Below are 16,527 nucleotides of genomic sequence, written 5' to 3'. Positions count from 1 at the left end.
ACTTTATAAGGAAATAGAATACTGAAGGGGTGGGAAGAAGTAGGCTGGGGTTTGGGTTTAAGACTTTATCCAGTCATCATGATTTAGCACCCCCAGAAATAAATGTCTCCTCTATTTACCCTAGGTTGTCTGTCTTTCAAGCTACAGTTGGAGGGTAGACTGTCTTGGATTTATGAAGGAACGCTCGATTTCTTCTCTATGTAATAGTCCTTCATTTCAACCGTCACACCTTGAAGGGATATGGCATATCCCCCTGACTTTTCCCAAGTATAGGCACCCTCCTCTCCTCTGCCTTCTTAGTCCCACAACAAACTCTGAGCTGGCCAGCCTGATACAACTATATCAACTTGCAGCTGAGAATTAATCCTGTGGTTTTTGGTGTGAGGGACACTGAAACCTACCCTCAGAAGCAAGGCTGCCTTGTATAGAAATCTGCTTCAGGAATAGGACAAACTGGTGTTGAAACTCCTGTATCAGATTGTCTCTTAGAGGTCTCTGCTTTCTAGAAGCAAGAACGTCTTCTCAGGACTATCAGAGGGCCTCAAATCACCCCTGGAGTCAGGAAAATGAGACAAATCCTGTCCTGTCAGAGGCCCCTGGAAAGGCAGTAGCAGGGAAACACCTCTCTTAGCATCACTCTGGCTTTCTAAGGGGCTAAAAATTCTGCCGCTTGCAAGCAATGACTCTTCACCCTTCAGGGATGCCAGGATCTCTGTCCTATTATCCAATATCAGCACAGACAGCCTTTTAAAATTTAACTGATGATGGGTGGGAATTCACAGCGGTCTCTCTGACAAAGGGTCATTTGTGGAATGCCAGGCTGCATGATTCCCAGTTTTACCTCTGAAGGGTCAGGGAGGGAGCCATGGATGGGGAGATAAAGGTGGAGTTGGAGAGGAGTCCTTCCTAAAGAGGCCAGTAATGAGGTGCTGTCTTCTCTCTGCCACACGCTGAACAGTTTTCTGCAGTACAGGAGTTACAAATGGCCAGATTCCACCTGGCTGGAAGAAATTCCAGGCTAAATAGTTGTGACTGAGGCAAAGAGTCCTTGTTGAGAGGTCTGGTGGAAAGCCTTCTTCCTAAATATATATTTATTTAAAATAACAAAAAGGATTTTTATTAGTTATACGACTTCCACAAAATATTCTTTCTCTCTGATTCAGTTTCCTTTCTCTTCACCTCCCCAGGGAATAAATATCTTCAATATCTGAATGTGGATGGAAAGAGGAAAATTTAGCAGAGGTACATCTAAGTTGTGGAAGGTGGGGGGTGCAGGATATTAGGGGGAAAAGGAGCCACTAATGAAAGTAAGGATCCAGAGAGAAATTTAAACACAAAAGCTAGTGGAGGTAAGGTGGTTCTATCAGATTTGCTCTGAGATTTTAAAGAACAGAAAATATGTTGAATTAAGGCACCGGCTCTCAATCTTGGCTGCGTATCAAAATTACCTGAGAGGTTTTGAAAAACTACAAAAGCCTGGTGGACCTTTGAAGAAGGATCTCCAGAAGTGGAGTCGAGGCATGAGCAGTTTTAAAATCTCCCAGGGTGATTTGAACAAGCTGGCTGACTTGGGAGCTAGTGTCCTCGTGGCCACCAGAAATAGTTGGAGGGCTCATTAAAACACAGATGGCCGGGGCGCTCCTTTAAGTCTTCTGATTCAACTTGTCTTCAGTGGGTCTGAGAATCTGAGTTTCCAAAAAGTCTCCAGGTGATGCTGATGTTGCTGATGTGGGGACCACAATTTGAGAGCCAGTGTCTTAGAGTAATACATGCTCACCATTTTTTCAGTGAGACCATGTGTATATACTCAATCTATAGGTTTGCATAGCTGTGTTATCTCTTGCGTGTTTCTGGACACCATGTGCGCACATAGGGGTAAAGAGAAAGAAGAAGCCCAACTGAAGAGGGGGTACTTTTGTAAGTTCAAATCAGAGAACTAATTTCTATCTCTGGTTTGCTTTGTGCAAGTTGTGACTGAGGGACTCTGTTCATTTTTGGTCCTGTCCTACCCCTGAGGAAATGAGCCATTATTCTCGAAGTCGGGAGAGAGCAGTTTGCAAGGTGAATAGTCATCTTTCCTCTCCTCGCATAATCAGGGCCTGAACTGTCCCCTCTGGAGCCAGCAGGGCTCTGCCTTGAAAGAGCCTCAGAGAGCATCCCAGAGCCAGGGGGTGACTGACCAAGGTGCTGAACCTCTTCCTCTTGCAGAGGGAGTAGATATGATAGGGGCATGGTTGGAAAACCAGGCTGGGAGGCTTGAAAGTGAAGGAGGATAGTGGTGAAGGTGGGGTCAGGAAAGAAGGTGTATCCTTGGAGACACCCTTCTGCAGTCCTTAGTAAACCTCTCTCCCTGTCTCTCCACCCCTGAATTGAGATCACTGAACTAGGAAGTGAGATCGTCTCGACTTTCTTCCTTTTCTGTACCCTTGAACAGCTTAGTGAGACCCACCTGACACATTAGCCAAAGGCTCAACTCCATCACAGTCTAATGTATGCGTGTGGTCTAGGGGAAATGACACAGGAAGAGGTTCTCTGAACAGGGTGCAATCTCTCCCTGACCATCCCTAAAGGCTCAGCAGAGACTGGGTTTAAGTGGTCTGTAACCTCCCCTCTTTCTTTCCCCCGTCCCAGTCTCAGAAAGAGCCAAGAAACTCTTGTCCCCGAGGCAACTCTCCTGGGACGAAAGTAAAAAAACCTGAATTCCTAAGCTCTTCTTTTCTTTCTGAGTTAGCCTCCAATAGGTTAACAAGGGAGCATAATGGGTTAACAAAGAACAATGCCATGAGAGGGAAGGAGGCCTAGAGCCACATCTGGGTACAAAAAGCATTCTGAATTTGTAAAATATCAGAGATGATCACATTCAATCACAAGTACTGAAATGCTTTCTGGAATCACACAGATGCACATATGCATATATATAAACATGCGGGATGTCTTTTCTAGATGTAGATAATTAGAAGCTGACAGTGGTAGATTGATACTAACTCAGAAGCTCTGTCTTGAATGAGAGAGAAGCTGTCAACAGCATTACAGAACTGGACCTGAAACTCACAGGAGCTCTGTTCTGGCACACCTCTCACTTCACAACTGCTCTGATTATACTGTCTTTTGTTACCTGGAGGTCTGGCAGGGAGTAGGAGGTATCTGTCAATAAGTCCATTTGTGTGTCCAGCTCTCCCAGAACACTTACACTCATGCTTATTTCTTCTTTTCTCCCTCTCCCTTCAACACAGTCCTCCTATTAGATGTAAAATATGTTTTTCTTCTTTCTCTGCCAAACTCAATTGATATTCACTGCCTTCCTTTTCTACCTCCCATTCATTCCCCAGCACATTGCTACCCACTCTTTGTTCTAAGTACTCTGGGATTTCAAGTTTCCTCTTTTATTGATACGATTAAACACTCCTTTCTTTTTGAAATTCCCTTTCCTTCTACCTCCCTGGCCACTCCTTTGCAGGCTCTATTTCACGGTCATTTAATCCTGAAGTTCACCAGGCCCCGCTCCCAGTCTTTTTCTCTTTCTGCTCACTACCTGCTGTCTCTCAGGCCTAAGGCTAACTCCTCCATACTCGAGGCTTCAAGTCATCACTCTTTCAATGTCATTCATCTCTTCCCCCCCACCCCAGTTTTATTGAGAAATAATTGATCTACAGTGCTGTATAAGTTTCAGGTATACAGTATAATGGTTTGATTTACATATATTGTGAAAAGATTACCACAATATGTTCAATAGGTTCAGCTAATATCCATTTCTTATATAGATAAGACATATGGTATTGATATCCAATATCTCATGTATTGTCATATAGACAATAAAAAGAAAAAAAAGAAAAAAACTTTTTTCTTAGTGATGAGAACTCTTTGGATATACTCTCTCAACAGGTTTCCTACACATCCTACATCAATATTAGTTCTAGATGTCATGTTGTTCATGACATCCCTAGTTCTTATTTATCTTATAACAGAAATTTACACCTTTTGACCACCTTCATCAATTCCTCCTTCCTCAACTCTCTACTTCTGGTAACCCCCAATTTTGTTCCATTGGCTGATTTGTGGTACATTTTTACACTGTTACCATGCTGTTCTGATGATAATAGCTTTATATTATAGCTTGAAACCAGGTAGTATGATGCCTCCTGCTTTGTTTTTCTTTCTCAGGATTTCTTTGGCTGTTCAGGGTCCTTTGTAATTCCATACACATTTTAAGCATGTTTTTCCTACATCTGCAAAAAATGCCACTGGAACCTTGATAAGGATTACATTGACTATATAGATGACTTTTGGTAGTATTGATCTTTTAACAATATTAATTGTCCTAATTCATGAGCATGGGATACCTTTCCATTTATTTGTGTCTTCTTTATTTTTTTTCATCAATGTCTTGTAGTTTTCAGAGAAGAAATCTTTCATTTCCTCAGTTAAATAAAATATTCCTAAATATTTTATGCTATTGTCAATGAGATCAATTTCTTTATTTCTTTTTCAGAAAATTGTTTTGTGTGTTAATTTTGTATCTTGCAATTTTATTGAATCATTGAATTTAAGAGGTTTTAGTTGAATCTTCAGGATTTTCTGTGTATAAAATCATGTCATGGGCAAATAGAGACAATTTCATTTTTCCTTTATAATTTGGATACCTTTTATTTCTTTTTCTTGCCTGATTGTTCTAGTAGGACTTCTAGAACTATGTTGAATTGTAGTGAGAGTGGGCACTCTTGTATTGTTCCTGATCCTAGAGGAAAAGCTTTCAACCTTTCACCATTGAGTATGATATTAGCTGTGGGCTTGTCATATATGGCCTTTATTATGTTGAGATATGTTCTTTCTATGGTTAATGTTTAAGAGTTTTTATCATGAATGTATGTTGAATGTTCAACATTTATCTCTTATCTGCCTGAGCCCACCTCTGTATACCCAACTGTCAATGTGGCATCTCTTTTGGGCAGATGAAAAGCTTTCAAACTACCTAATCACACAGTCTTTCCATTCGAGCTTCAATCTCTGCCAAGACTGCTTTCTGAGTGAACCGGCACCAATATCCATCTCTAGCCACAAGCCAGAAACCTATGAGTTTCCCTTGATGACTCCCTTTCCTTCACTACCCACCTAATTCTTCACCAAATTCTGTGAATTGGATCTCCTAAATGGTCCTCAGATCCTTTCTCTTACTGTTTCCATGATCATCACCCTGGACCAAGCTTCTACTATCTGCCATCTAGGCTACTCCTATATCCACCTGATCCCCTTCAAACAAGGAATCTTTTCAAGATGCCATTTTGACCATTCCACTCCCTATGCTGAAGCACATCACGGATTCCCACTGCACTTAGGACAAAGACATGGGTAGTATGACAGCACTAAATCTGGTCTCTTTCCAGTTTTCCTAACCTCTTCTCATAGCTCCTTGTTTTTCCAGCAGCACTGGTTTTTCCTCAATTTCTCCAACTCACCTTGCTTCCTTTCATCATAGGACCCTTGCACATCAAGTTACTTCTGTCTGAAATATTTCCTGCATAGTTAATTCTATTCTTAGCTTAAGAGGCAGTTCCTCAAGGAAGACTTTCCTAGGTTTATAAAATCTATTAATTGGTTTCATAATACTTTATTTATCCATCTATATTGTAATGCACCGATCATTTTGCATTTGTTTACCATTATTAATTCCTTATTATGTTGATTACATCTTTAAGCTCCATTGTAGTGCTAGCGCAGTGCATGGCACAGAATGGACACGTAATAGACATTTATTGGAGAAATGAAGGAAGGAAGGAAATAAAGAAGCCTAAAAGGGAGCAAGGAAATGATAAGAGAATGTATGAATGATTGCTCACATTTATGTTTCATTTCAGAGTCATTGGAAACAGGCCAGCCCAGCAGGACATGGGAAGATAGTGTACCTGAACTCACTCATTTAATCAACAAATATCTACATTCATTATTAATGTACTTTTTCTGATTATAAACATAAGTGCTCCATGGGAAAAAAATCTCCAAGTGTAAAAGAGAACCAGTTCACCTTTCATTTCACAGTCCAACTATAAACTACTGTTAAAATAATTTCGCAGATTTCTTTTCAGGTTTTTTCCATGCATAAGTAATACATAGGTAGGATCATTATATAGAGAGACCTTCTTTCACTTAATGATATATTGTGAACATTTTCTGCATTGTTGAGTTTCTTGAACACGTGGCATTTAAATTGCTAAGATATATTCGATTGCACGTGATGTATGTAATTTAGACAACTTTCCACCCATTGTTGGATATTTAAGGGCTTCCCAATTTGTCTCTTCTGAGGCTGAGAGATAAATCGGGTAATGCATTGAATCTGGCACGAGGTGGATTTTGGGAAAACAGGAGGCAGGTTTTTCCAGGTGGCTGAAAAGAACAATTCCTTCTTGTAGGTTGCCGGGCCCCGGGCACATGTCCCCAGAACAGAACGTAATGTCGGTCAATGTAGTGAACAGTTTGTCTCGCAGGTAAGTGCTCAGAATCCGGGTGCCTCCTTCCCGCGTGGGTCCGGTCTAAGCACACCTCACTTTCAAACCCTGAGGCTAGGAACCCTCGCAGATCTCGCTCTCACTGGTGCACCGCCCCCGGCCTGAAGCCTAGAGTTGGGCCACGCGCCGCCACGTGCCAAGATCAGGGCCCCGCCCCCTCCGACTCCCCGACACGCCCCTCATACTTTGCTCTCAGAAGCTCTCTCCGTAGCTCCGCCTCCAGGCGACCTCCGCAAGTCCTCCCAGCCCCTAGAGTAGTCCCGCCCCAGACTTCGAGCCCCGCCCCCGCAATCCGGGCCCCGAGGCTGCCCCGCCCCGCGGACCGTATGCGAGGCGTGGGGGCGGGGCCCTGCGCGATGACGTAGGCGGGCGTGCGCAGTGACGGCCCGCGTCCCTGTTACTCAGCGGAGCGGCCGAGGCCGGACGACGCGGCTGGGAACGCAGAGCCGCGAGCAGCCCTGGGTAACGGCCGTGGCGAGCGCCTGGACGGCGCCAGTCCCGCCGGCGGGCTTTCCTGTCGCTGTTCGCTGCGTTGCCGGGTGAGTGCGGCGGGCGCCGCAGGGCCCGGGCGGCCGGCGGCCCCGCCGTGTTTATGTTATTGTGCCGCCGCCACCGCCGCCGCCTTCTCCTCAGCCTTGACCCCCTCCCGGGAGTGGGGGCGGGAGCGCGCGTCGGCGGGGGGCGCGCGGCGGGCGGGGGCGGCGCGGGAACAATAGCGTCTGGGGAGGCTGGGGCCGGCCAGGGGGCGTGGGGCTGCAGGACCCCGGCGCGCCCAGGCCGTCGGCCCCCCGGCCCGCCGCCCCAGCTCCACCCGTCCGTCCTCGCGCGGGTCCCGCATCCGCGTCGGGAGGGGAAAATGGAGCGGGGGAGGGTGGGTGGCAAGTTCTGAAACACTTCGAGGAAGGTCCGGACGGAGGCGCCTGGGCGGCCCGCCGCGCCCTGGCTGCCTTTCCCGGCGACGGGGAGCTGTGAGCGCTCCACCGGTCGCCAGGTCCCGACGCCTGCCTGGCGCCCACGGGGTCCGTGTTTTGTTTCTCGGTGGTTTCTTTGTGCTAAGGCTCTGGGGTGAACACAGGCAGCGGCGCCGAAAAGGGCTGGGGTGGCCTTCAGCGCTGGGCTGTGGAGGGGGAGCCCGGGCCCGCGACTTGCTCGGAGGGTGTCCATCACGCCGTGAGCGAGCGGCAGTGGTCAGCGGGCATTTCTCTTGAGGGTCACTCGGTGGTGACTTTCTGACTTTTTCACCCCACCCTCTCCTCTCTTTGTCTTGCACTTGTGTGCCCGATCCTTCGATGGTAGAACCAAGTCCGTTTTAGAGGATTGCGACGAACGCTTTTGATTTTAATTTCTGAGAGTTCTCCAGCAGATGTTTACTGTGAACTTAATAACATGTTGACTACGTGGTATCAATGTTCAGTGGTACTATTTTTATCTCTGAAATTCAGTAGTCTTCAGTAGAATTCTGGTCTGTCAGTCCATTGTGTTTGGAGATAAGCGTCCAGCAAGTACTTTCTTGGCAATTAGAACATCTGTTTATTTCATTCATTTATTCAGCAACTGTTCAGTCCTCTACTCAGATGGAGAGTTTGAAGGTAAAGAGAAATATCTTTTAACTGAAGAGGATGCTTTGAAATATAATAGATATGTCTTTAAATGAGATAGTTATGTAAGTGACGTGTGTTAAAAAAAGGTATAGTTATACCCTCGGTCATGTCGCTATTTTTTAAGTAGTACAATCTGGAACAGTGTTGTATTAGGAAGTAGGGTTAGAAAGTTGGTCCAAATGTACAACAGCTTGATTTATTTCCAGATTTAACTTTTTAGTCTTAACAGCCTTACAGTCTTACAGTCATTTGTAATGTCTGTCTCAGATTTTCCTGCTGTGGGTTAACCTAGGAGGTCAGATGCTGTAAGTGAACATGTTTAGTGCTGTACCTGACAAAAGCAAGCAAGAAATCAAAATGGGACCTCCTTGAGGACAGGCCTGTCTTGCATCTGTGTCTCCAGCACCTAGCCTGGAATATAGTAAGTGTTCAATAAAAGTCTGATTGATGAAGAGCTTTTTACAATTAATAATATTTAAAATCCAGTCTTTACAGTATCAATTTCAGTATGTTTTTTGCTATCCTAAGATAAAACCTGTCTAAAATATTTTTTTAAATATGTGTATCACACACAGTGATATTTCAGTAGGGGTCTAAAATGATTGCATTTGTCTTTTTGTGACTGTTACTTTTGAAAAGTTTCTGATGACTAAGCAGAAAAGCTAGAATATGAGAAATAGGCTACATAAAAGTTTTATTAAAGATGTCTAGGAGTGCCTGGGTGGCTTAGTAGGCTAAAGTGTCGACTTCTGCTCAGGTCATCATCTCATGGTTTGTGAGTTGGAGCCCCATGTTTGGGCTCTGTGCTGAGAGCTCAGAGCCTGGAGCCTGCTTCAGATTCTGTCTCCCTCTCTCTCGGCTCCTCCCTCGCAAATGCTCTGTCTCTCTCTCTAGAGTAAATAAACATTAAAAAAAATTTTTATTAAAGAAATGTTTAATTTCTCATAGCATTTTTAGAAATGTTTAATTTAGGGGCGCCTGGGTGGCTTAGTCGGTTAAGCATCCGACTTTCGCTTAGGTCATGATCTCGCGGTTCATGGGTTCGAGCCCCGCGTGGGGCTCTGTGCTGACTGCCAGCTCAGAGCCTGGAGCCTGTTTCAGAGTCTGTGTCTCCCTCTCTCTCTGACCCTCCCCTGTTCACGCTGTCTCTCTCTACCCTGGAAATAAATTAAAAAAAAAAAAAAAAGAAATGTTTAATTTAAAATTCTATCTTGGTGAAGCATACAGGCCTAAAACCCCATATAATACTGATTTACCCAAGTTACATCTTTTTTCATTTACTACTTAATACATTTTAGCATTTGTTTTGAATATGAACGAATTTAAGGTGAGCTCATTATCTGATGTAGAGTACAAATAAACAAGAAATGATAGTTTGTTAAGATAAGGAATGAAAATCATAGGGGTGCCTGGGTGGCTCAGTTAAGATAAGGAATGAAAATCTTGAGATCCCAAACTTTTATTGCTTTGCCTCTTTACAGTATGTCAGATTTCAGTAAGGGCTACTGATACAGATCCTTTGGCAGTAGCTCAGTGTCAGGGCACATGTCAAGCCAGGTTTTGTTTTTGAAATTCTTTTTTTTTTTTTTTTAAATCACAGCTTTATTTAGATACAATTCGCAGACCATAGGACTTACCCTTTTAGAGTGTGAATCAGTGGTTTTCAGTATATTCACAGAGTTCTGCATTGATCACTACTATCTAATTCCAGAACATTTTCATCACCCCAAAGAAGAAACCCTGTACTCATTAGTAGTCACTCCTCATTCCTCTCTAAATTATGTTAAAAAGAAGAGATAGCAGTGAAATGGGCTCTTTTTAAGGGTCTTGGAAGAGTAGGAAACTATATCCTTTAAACTCCTTTAGATCCTGGATGAAAGGCCACTTGGAAAGGCAATTAGTTTAAGAATAAATTCCACTCGACTGATGTTATAATCTTAACTCAATGCCTAAAATTATGGAAATAACCTTGTGAAGATTCTCAGTGCTTAGGGAAACAACTTAAAATAATGTAAGTGACTTTTCTAGTTGAAGAAGTTGTTGAATAGAAGTCTGATTCATGTTAGTCTGATTTGTCTGTAAATTGAGTTTGGACACATTTGAATCATCCAGGTAGTTCATATGCTGTGTTGCAAATGCAGAAGTATAAAATAATGTCTGACATTAAAGTGCCAGTTCTCTAGAGGTCTCTAGTCAAGTCAGTGGTATGGGTAGTAACCTTTCTGATTCATGTAGTGCAAGGAAGTCATTATAGCGACATTGCTCTAGATATGAATCATTTGCCTATTTCAGTGAGCTGTGATGCTTATTGTCTTAGTCATGAGCTCTTTATAAGAACATTTAGAAAATTTGTCTTACTCTTATGCAGATTAACTTGAACTCTGATTTCAGAAATGAGTTCTGAGTCAACAGACTCTACTACCTAAAAGATGACAGGAGGATTGAAATAAGAGCTGTCCTCTATCATTCAGTGCAGTAGGTGAAACTAGACCTGTCCAGGAATCAAACTTGGGTTCACTTCTCAGTTCTGACTTCTGGACTTTGTCATGAACAAGTTATAGAGGCATAGAAAAGTTGCTTAACCTTTTTGGATTTACAACTGAAAACTGTTGGAACTCTTTTTTTTTTTTTTTTTTACAAAAATGTTACCAGATAGGATTTTCTTCAGAATACTGGGACAAAAAAGGGTCCTTGGGTGATAATCAGAATCCTGTGTTAAGAACAGCAATGAAACTTAGACTTTTGTAACTTTCAGAAGCAGAGAAAATTGTTAAGTCTAAGTCAAATATTTTCTGTAATATCCATTCTTACGATAAAGCTTCATAGTAAGCTAAGAGTTTTTTGAATGATAGATTTTACTCATTTTACAACACCTTACTCATTTTACAGCACCATGCTTACTAATGAGATTTCCATTACTCTGAGAGGGTTAGTGGAAGATGTGAAAATGAAGAGTTAATTAGCCTTAAGAAACTCATGATTGGGGCTGGGACTAAAGGCATATCTAAACAGTGAATTTATGTTATTTTAAAAGATTTATGAGAGCTCACCACAAACAAAAGCCTGCCCTGAATATCTAGGCTGGATACATTTCATTGAAATCTGTTTTTTAAATTATATGTGAATATGTAAGAAAACTTAACTAGGCATCATTCTTTTTCAGGGTGCTGAATTATACCAAAATATAGCTAATATAGTATTAATATATGTCTTTCTGTTACCCTTTGATAATTCATCCGATTTGTTTAAAATCTGCTAATTCTTTAGGAAGTTAAGGAGCCCAAACTTAATCGTGGTGGTTAACATGGACTTTAAGGTCATCTCTGAGTTCAAATTCATGCTAAATCTAATCATGTGGCCAGGTGAGTTCAGGGTATATAACATCTTTGGGCTTGTTTTATTATTTGTCAAATGAGAATAATAATAGTGCATAATCTCATAGAGCTATAAAGTTTAAGTAAGGTACTGCACATGAAGTGCTTGGCACTATTATAGTACCTGGAATACTAGATGGAGTATTCAGGAAATTTTAGCGATTATTAACACTTAATGTCTTTAACTTGCAAAATGCAAAATGCCAGGGAAATTTAAAACTAATTTCATATACAGTATACGTTTGAATTCTCCAAAATGCCAGTTGTTTTCCTTTGCATCTTTGCGGTTTATTTAAAATCGGATTATTTTATCTAATCTGAATTGACTGAAATGATTTAACATTTGTACCTGTAATCCTCTCTGCTTTAAAATTTGGAACAGTTCCAAAAGCAAATATTAAAAGAAAATTATTTGCCACTTTTTCTGATACAAAGTTATTTTGCTGTGTTTACTTTTCCTACTGCAGAGAATTGTCCAAGCTTCCCTAGGTTGATTTTGACAGATTTCTAAAAGAATGGTAATCCAGGAGCTGGGAATAGCTGTAACATGTACCTGTATTTGAAGAAAATGGAATACTGTTGTATCTTTTTTTTTTTTTTTAATATTTTTATTTATTTCTAGGAGAGAGAGGGAGACACAGACTCTGAAACAGGCTCCAGGCTCTGAGCTGGCAGTCAGCACAGAGCCCGACGCGGGGCTCGAACCCACAAACTGCGAGATCATGACCTAAGCGAAAGTCGGACGCTTAACCTACTAAGCCACCCAGGCGCCCCAATACTGTTGTATCTTTAATCTTAACTATGACTCTGTGAAGTTTGCAAATTTGTTAGAGACTGGTTAACCACAACAGTCCATTAAACATTTTCTAGAGGTCTCTAGAAAAATGAGGGAATTTATTTATAAGTAGCATCTGGAAATGTTTTTCCTGTGTTTTGCGGTTTTCTGTGTAGTGTTTCTGTGGTTATATTGGTACATCAAATTTCTTGCTCCTTCTTGAGGATAGAAACTATGAAATGATGTTGATTTTACATAGGCAGTATTCATTGAGAAAACCATCTATGCCAGTCCATGAATTAGATGATGTGGGGGCAACAGGAAGTAGAAGTTAGTCTTTACTTTCAGTGAATATAACTTAATGGGAAATAAGGACAAACACATACGTGCATTTATGTCTAATGCAAGGAACCAGATATTGTTAGGCATTTCTTTGGGAAGTTCTTTAATCGTGAGGCCTGATGGAGTGCTGGATGGTGGAATATTTGGGGACTTCCAAACCATACATCTCTTACCTTGCCTTTTAAAATATACTTACTAGGGGCACCTGGGTAGCCCAGGTCGTGATCTCACAGTTTTGTGAAGCTGGCTTGGGATTCCCTCCCCCCCCTTCCCTACATACTTGCTTTCTTTCTCTCTCTCTCAAAATAAATAAACTTTATTAAAAAAGTAAAATAAAATATACTCACTAGATAACCACAAAAAGCAAGATGTCTTCTTTCCTAATTTCTAGTTAAAGTTGTCATGTGGTACAGATTAAGTCAAAATGTAAATCATTAGAAAAGACAAACCTTATAGTCATCTCAAATGCATTTTGGAATACAATAGAGTATTAAAAGAAGTATATGAAAAGCAAGTAGAAAAGATGCTACTCAAATACTAACCAAAGTCCTCAAACTCTACAGTATTTAAGCTCTGAAAATTTAAAGCTAGATTTATGCTAGGAGCGTTTTTCTTACTTTTTCTCAGATATTGAGAAGTATGGGTTTCACTGCTTCCTGTTACTGAGGATCCCAAGCCACAAGATTAATTTTGGAGTCACTAGAAAAGAAAAAGTCAAACACACCGGCTTTGCTTGGCATGAGACGTCAAAACATCAAGAACTTGATATTTTCGAAAGCTGTTAATGGGAATGGATGCTCACCCTTCCCTGAGTTGCTCTTTACAGAGTGACTCGCAGCTACCATGTGGGTCAACCAAAAATGAAATAAAGGAAAGGCATCGCTGTATAGATTTCTCTGTGACTTAAGAAAGGGTTCCTTCTTTAGTCAAAACAAACAAAAACCAAAGCATCTGGCTGAGAATTAAAAATGTTTTAGTAATTTTATTTATATTTTGACTAAGTAATTTGTTTCAGAATTCCAAAGATTGAGAAAGATACACAGTAAAAAATCTCCTTCCCATTCTCTTCCTCCAAATGGAAACATTGTTAAGATTCCTGTGAACCCCTCTAAAGATAGTTAATGTATGTGCAAGTAAATACAGATATATAAGGTATAAATTGTTTTAGCTTTGACTGCTATATCAAAATATAGATTGGGTGGCTTAAACAATAGGGAAGTTCTAATTCTAGAGGCTGGGAAGTAGAAGATTAAGGTGCTCAGAGATGTGGTTCCTGGTGAGGACTGTTCCTGGCTTGCAGATGTCAGTCACCTTTTTGTGTCCTCACTTGGAGAGAGGGATTGTCTGCTCTCTCTTCCTGTTATTAAAATAATGATCCCATCGTTGAGGTCCTATCTTCACAAGCTCTTGTAGTACTGATTGCTTCCCAGAGTCCCAAAGAGGGCACAAATTCAGTTCAGGATACCATTATACAGGTTTAAATAACACTGATTTAACTAGCCCCTTTTTTGATGTACTTTTAGGTTGTTCTTTTGCTGTCGAAAGCCATGGTTCAGTGGATTACCTTAAATATACATCATTTAACACTTTTATAAAAATGTGTAGGATACATATCCAGAAGTGGAATTGCTAGATCAGAATGTATGTGCCTTTCTAAATTTGACAGATACTGCCAAAATAACATTTGTAGAAGTTGTTCCAACTTGCATTCCACCAGCCCTGCCATTATGAGTGACATTAAACATATTTTGTCTTTTAAGGGCTATTTATAGTTTCTTTATTGTGAACTGTCCATATCCTTGCCTATTTTTATATCACTTTGTTATTCATCTTCTTAGATTTATAGAATTTACAAATTCTTATTTTTTTTATATGCTAATTTTTGGAAATGTTTTTTCTAATTTGCTCTTAACTTTTTGGTTTGTTTATAGTGATTTTATCATTCTGATTTTTTCCCCCAATAGTTAAAATGGTTACCTATCTTGGGGCACCTGGGTGGCTCAAGTCGATTAAGCATCTGACTTCAGCTCAGGTCGTGTCATGATCTTACAGATCGTGAGTTCGAGCCCTGCATCGGCCTCTGTGCTGACAGCTCAGAGCCTGGAGCCTGCTTCAGATTCTGTGTCTCCCTTTCTCTCTGCCTCTCCCCTGCTCATGGTCTCTCTCCTTGAAAAATAAATAAACAGACCAAAAAAAAAAAATGCTTACCCATCTTTACTGACTTCTAAATTGTATGTCATGGTTAGAAATCTTTTGCTAAACTAAAGACTATAAAAGAACTCTCAAACGTTATTTTTCCAGTACATATATGCTTGCTTTCTTCTTTTCTCTCTCTCTTTTTATACTTTTAATTCTTTTATTTATTTGGAATTTATTCCGGAGTAAGGTATGATGTATAAGTCCAACCTTATTTTTGTTACCACATAACCATCCAGTTGTCCCAAACATGATTTATTAAATAACCTGTTTTTGTCTTACAGACTTGAAATGCTACCTTCATAATTTACTGGATTTCCATGTGTATTTGGGACCATTTCTGGTCTATTGATCTATTTGTCCATTGGGAACCAAACCATCCTGTTTTAATTATTGTATCTTATACTGTGTTTTCTGTTAGGGCTATTTCCCTTTCTTTCTTCTTGAAAATCTTTTCTAGCTTCCATCTTGTTTATATGAAATTTTGCTATCAATTCATTTAGTCTAGTTGTCATTTCTGTTGGGATGACTTGAGTTTTCATTTTATTGAGGTAAAATTTGCAGTAAGATGCAGAATCCTTAAATATACAGCCCAGTGAATTTTGACTATATATATATACTCTTGGGTAACACCCAGATCAAGATCTGGAACATTACCATCACGCAGAAAGTTTTCTCATGCCCTTTTCAAGTTAATATCTCTTCCTTTCCACTACCCCTCCCACCTTAACTTCTATCACATAGATTCATTTTGTGTTTAGGGTTTTTATCCTTATTTATTGGCAACTTTATGGTGTTGTGTCTTTCTCTCCAAGAATATGGAAAAACTTAATCTTTTCATTTCTTCAGGTCCCTTTTTTGGGACTTCCTAATAGCATTTTTAGGGTTTTTTTTGCCTAAAAAATTAATTTTTTCTTTTTCTTTGTTTTCTGTTAGAAATGGCATCTTCCATTTTATCTTCTACCTGATTGTATATATAAGAAAGCTGTTTATTTAGCTCATCAATTAATATTTGTATATTAAACTCCCTTTTAAAACTTATTTTTATTAATTTTGTAGTTGAAATTTTGTTTTCAGTTATAAATCATATATCCTTTTTTCACTTCTTCAAAGTTTTATGTTCCCTCTCCCAGCTTTTAGTGATTTTTAAATACAGTTTTCTTCCACAGTGTATAAAACAAGGATCAAAATATCTGTATACTATTGAGTATTTAAAGGATATGAATAGTAAGTGGAATTCAGGAGGGATTATGAGAGTAATTAGAGCAATGTATAGTTTTTTAACATTAATGTAAAAAAACTTGAATCATGGTTTCCAAAATGTCAAATAGACAAGTTTGTAATCATTTGACAATGAATGCGGAATTAGTAACTAACTTTTTTTTTCTTATTTGGTAATACATATAGATTGTTTTCTATGTACATAGCACCCAGAGGCAATTTCCAGAAGTATAACTTAGTCTGCTGACTGGAAGCATATAATCAAAGTGGAGAGTCAAACTTTATAGAAGTGAGCAGCAAATGAATGTGGACAGGAAGGACTTGGACTTAGAAAAATGATATTGGCAAGAGGTATCATCTGTTCGGCTAGAGGTATCATCCTTGTGAAATTGTGTCATGGTTGAGAATACTTGGCTGAAATTCAATTCAATCTAGTTGTTTAATGGAGATTTCATAGTCTAGTTTGTATCTTTCCACCTCTCTCTGCCCCACAAAAATCTGAGGTGGTTTACTCC

The 16,527-nt window shown here is 40.2% G+C and overlaps 1 protein-coding gene across 6 annotated transcripts in view; it reads left to right on the top strand.

Moving 5' to 3' along the window:
• Positions 1-6,918: 6,918 nt before the first annotated feature.
• MAPK8 (mitogen-activated protein kinase 8) overlaps positions 6,919-16,527 on the top strand; it is a 105,139-nt gene continuing 95,530 nt past the window's right edge. For 3 of the 6 annotated variants that reach the window (XM_039233686.1, XM_039233690.1, XM_039233691.1), the window contains exon 1: positions 6,919-7,042. The gene's annotated coding sequence lies outside the window, so the exon portion shown is untranslated. Of the gene's footprint in view, positions 7,043-7,462; positions 7,523-8,371; positions 8,526-11,371; positions 11,467-16,527 lie in introns of those variants that run through there. The other 3 variants (XM_039233688.1, XM_039233687.1, XM_039233689.1) reach the window with 3 other exon arrangements.

This window comes from Hyaena hyaena, unplaced genomic scaffold, assembly GCF_003009895.1.
Source record: "Hyaena hyaena isolate Hyena2069 unplaced genomic scaffold, ASM300989v1 scaffold_78, whole genome shotgun sequence".
Lineage (NCBI taxonomy): Eukaryota > Metazoa > Chordata > Mammalia > Carnivora > Hyaenidae > Hyaena > Hyaena hyaena.
The sequence above is the reverse complement of the archived record's forward strand: the minus strand, read 5'-3'. Positions and strand labels throughout refer to the sequence as shown.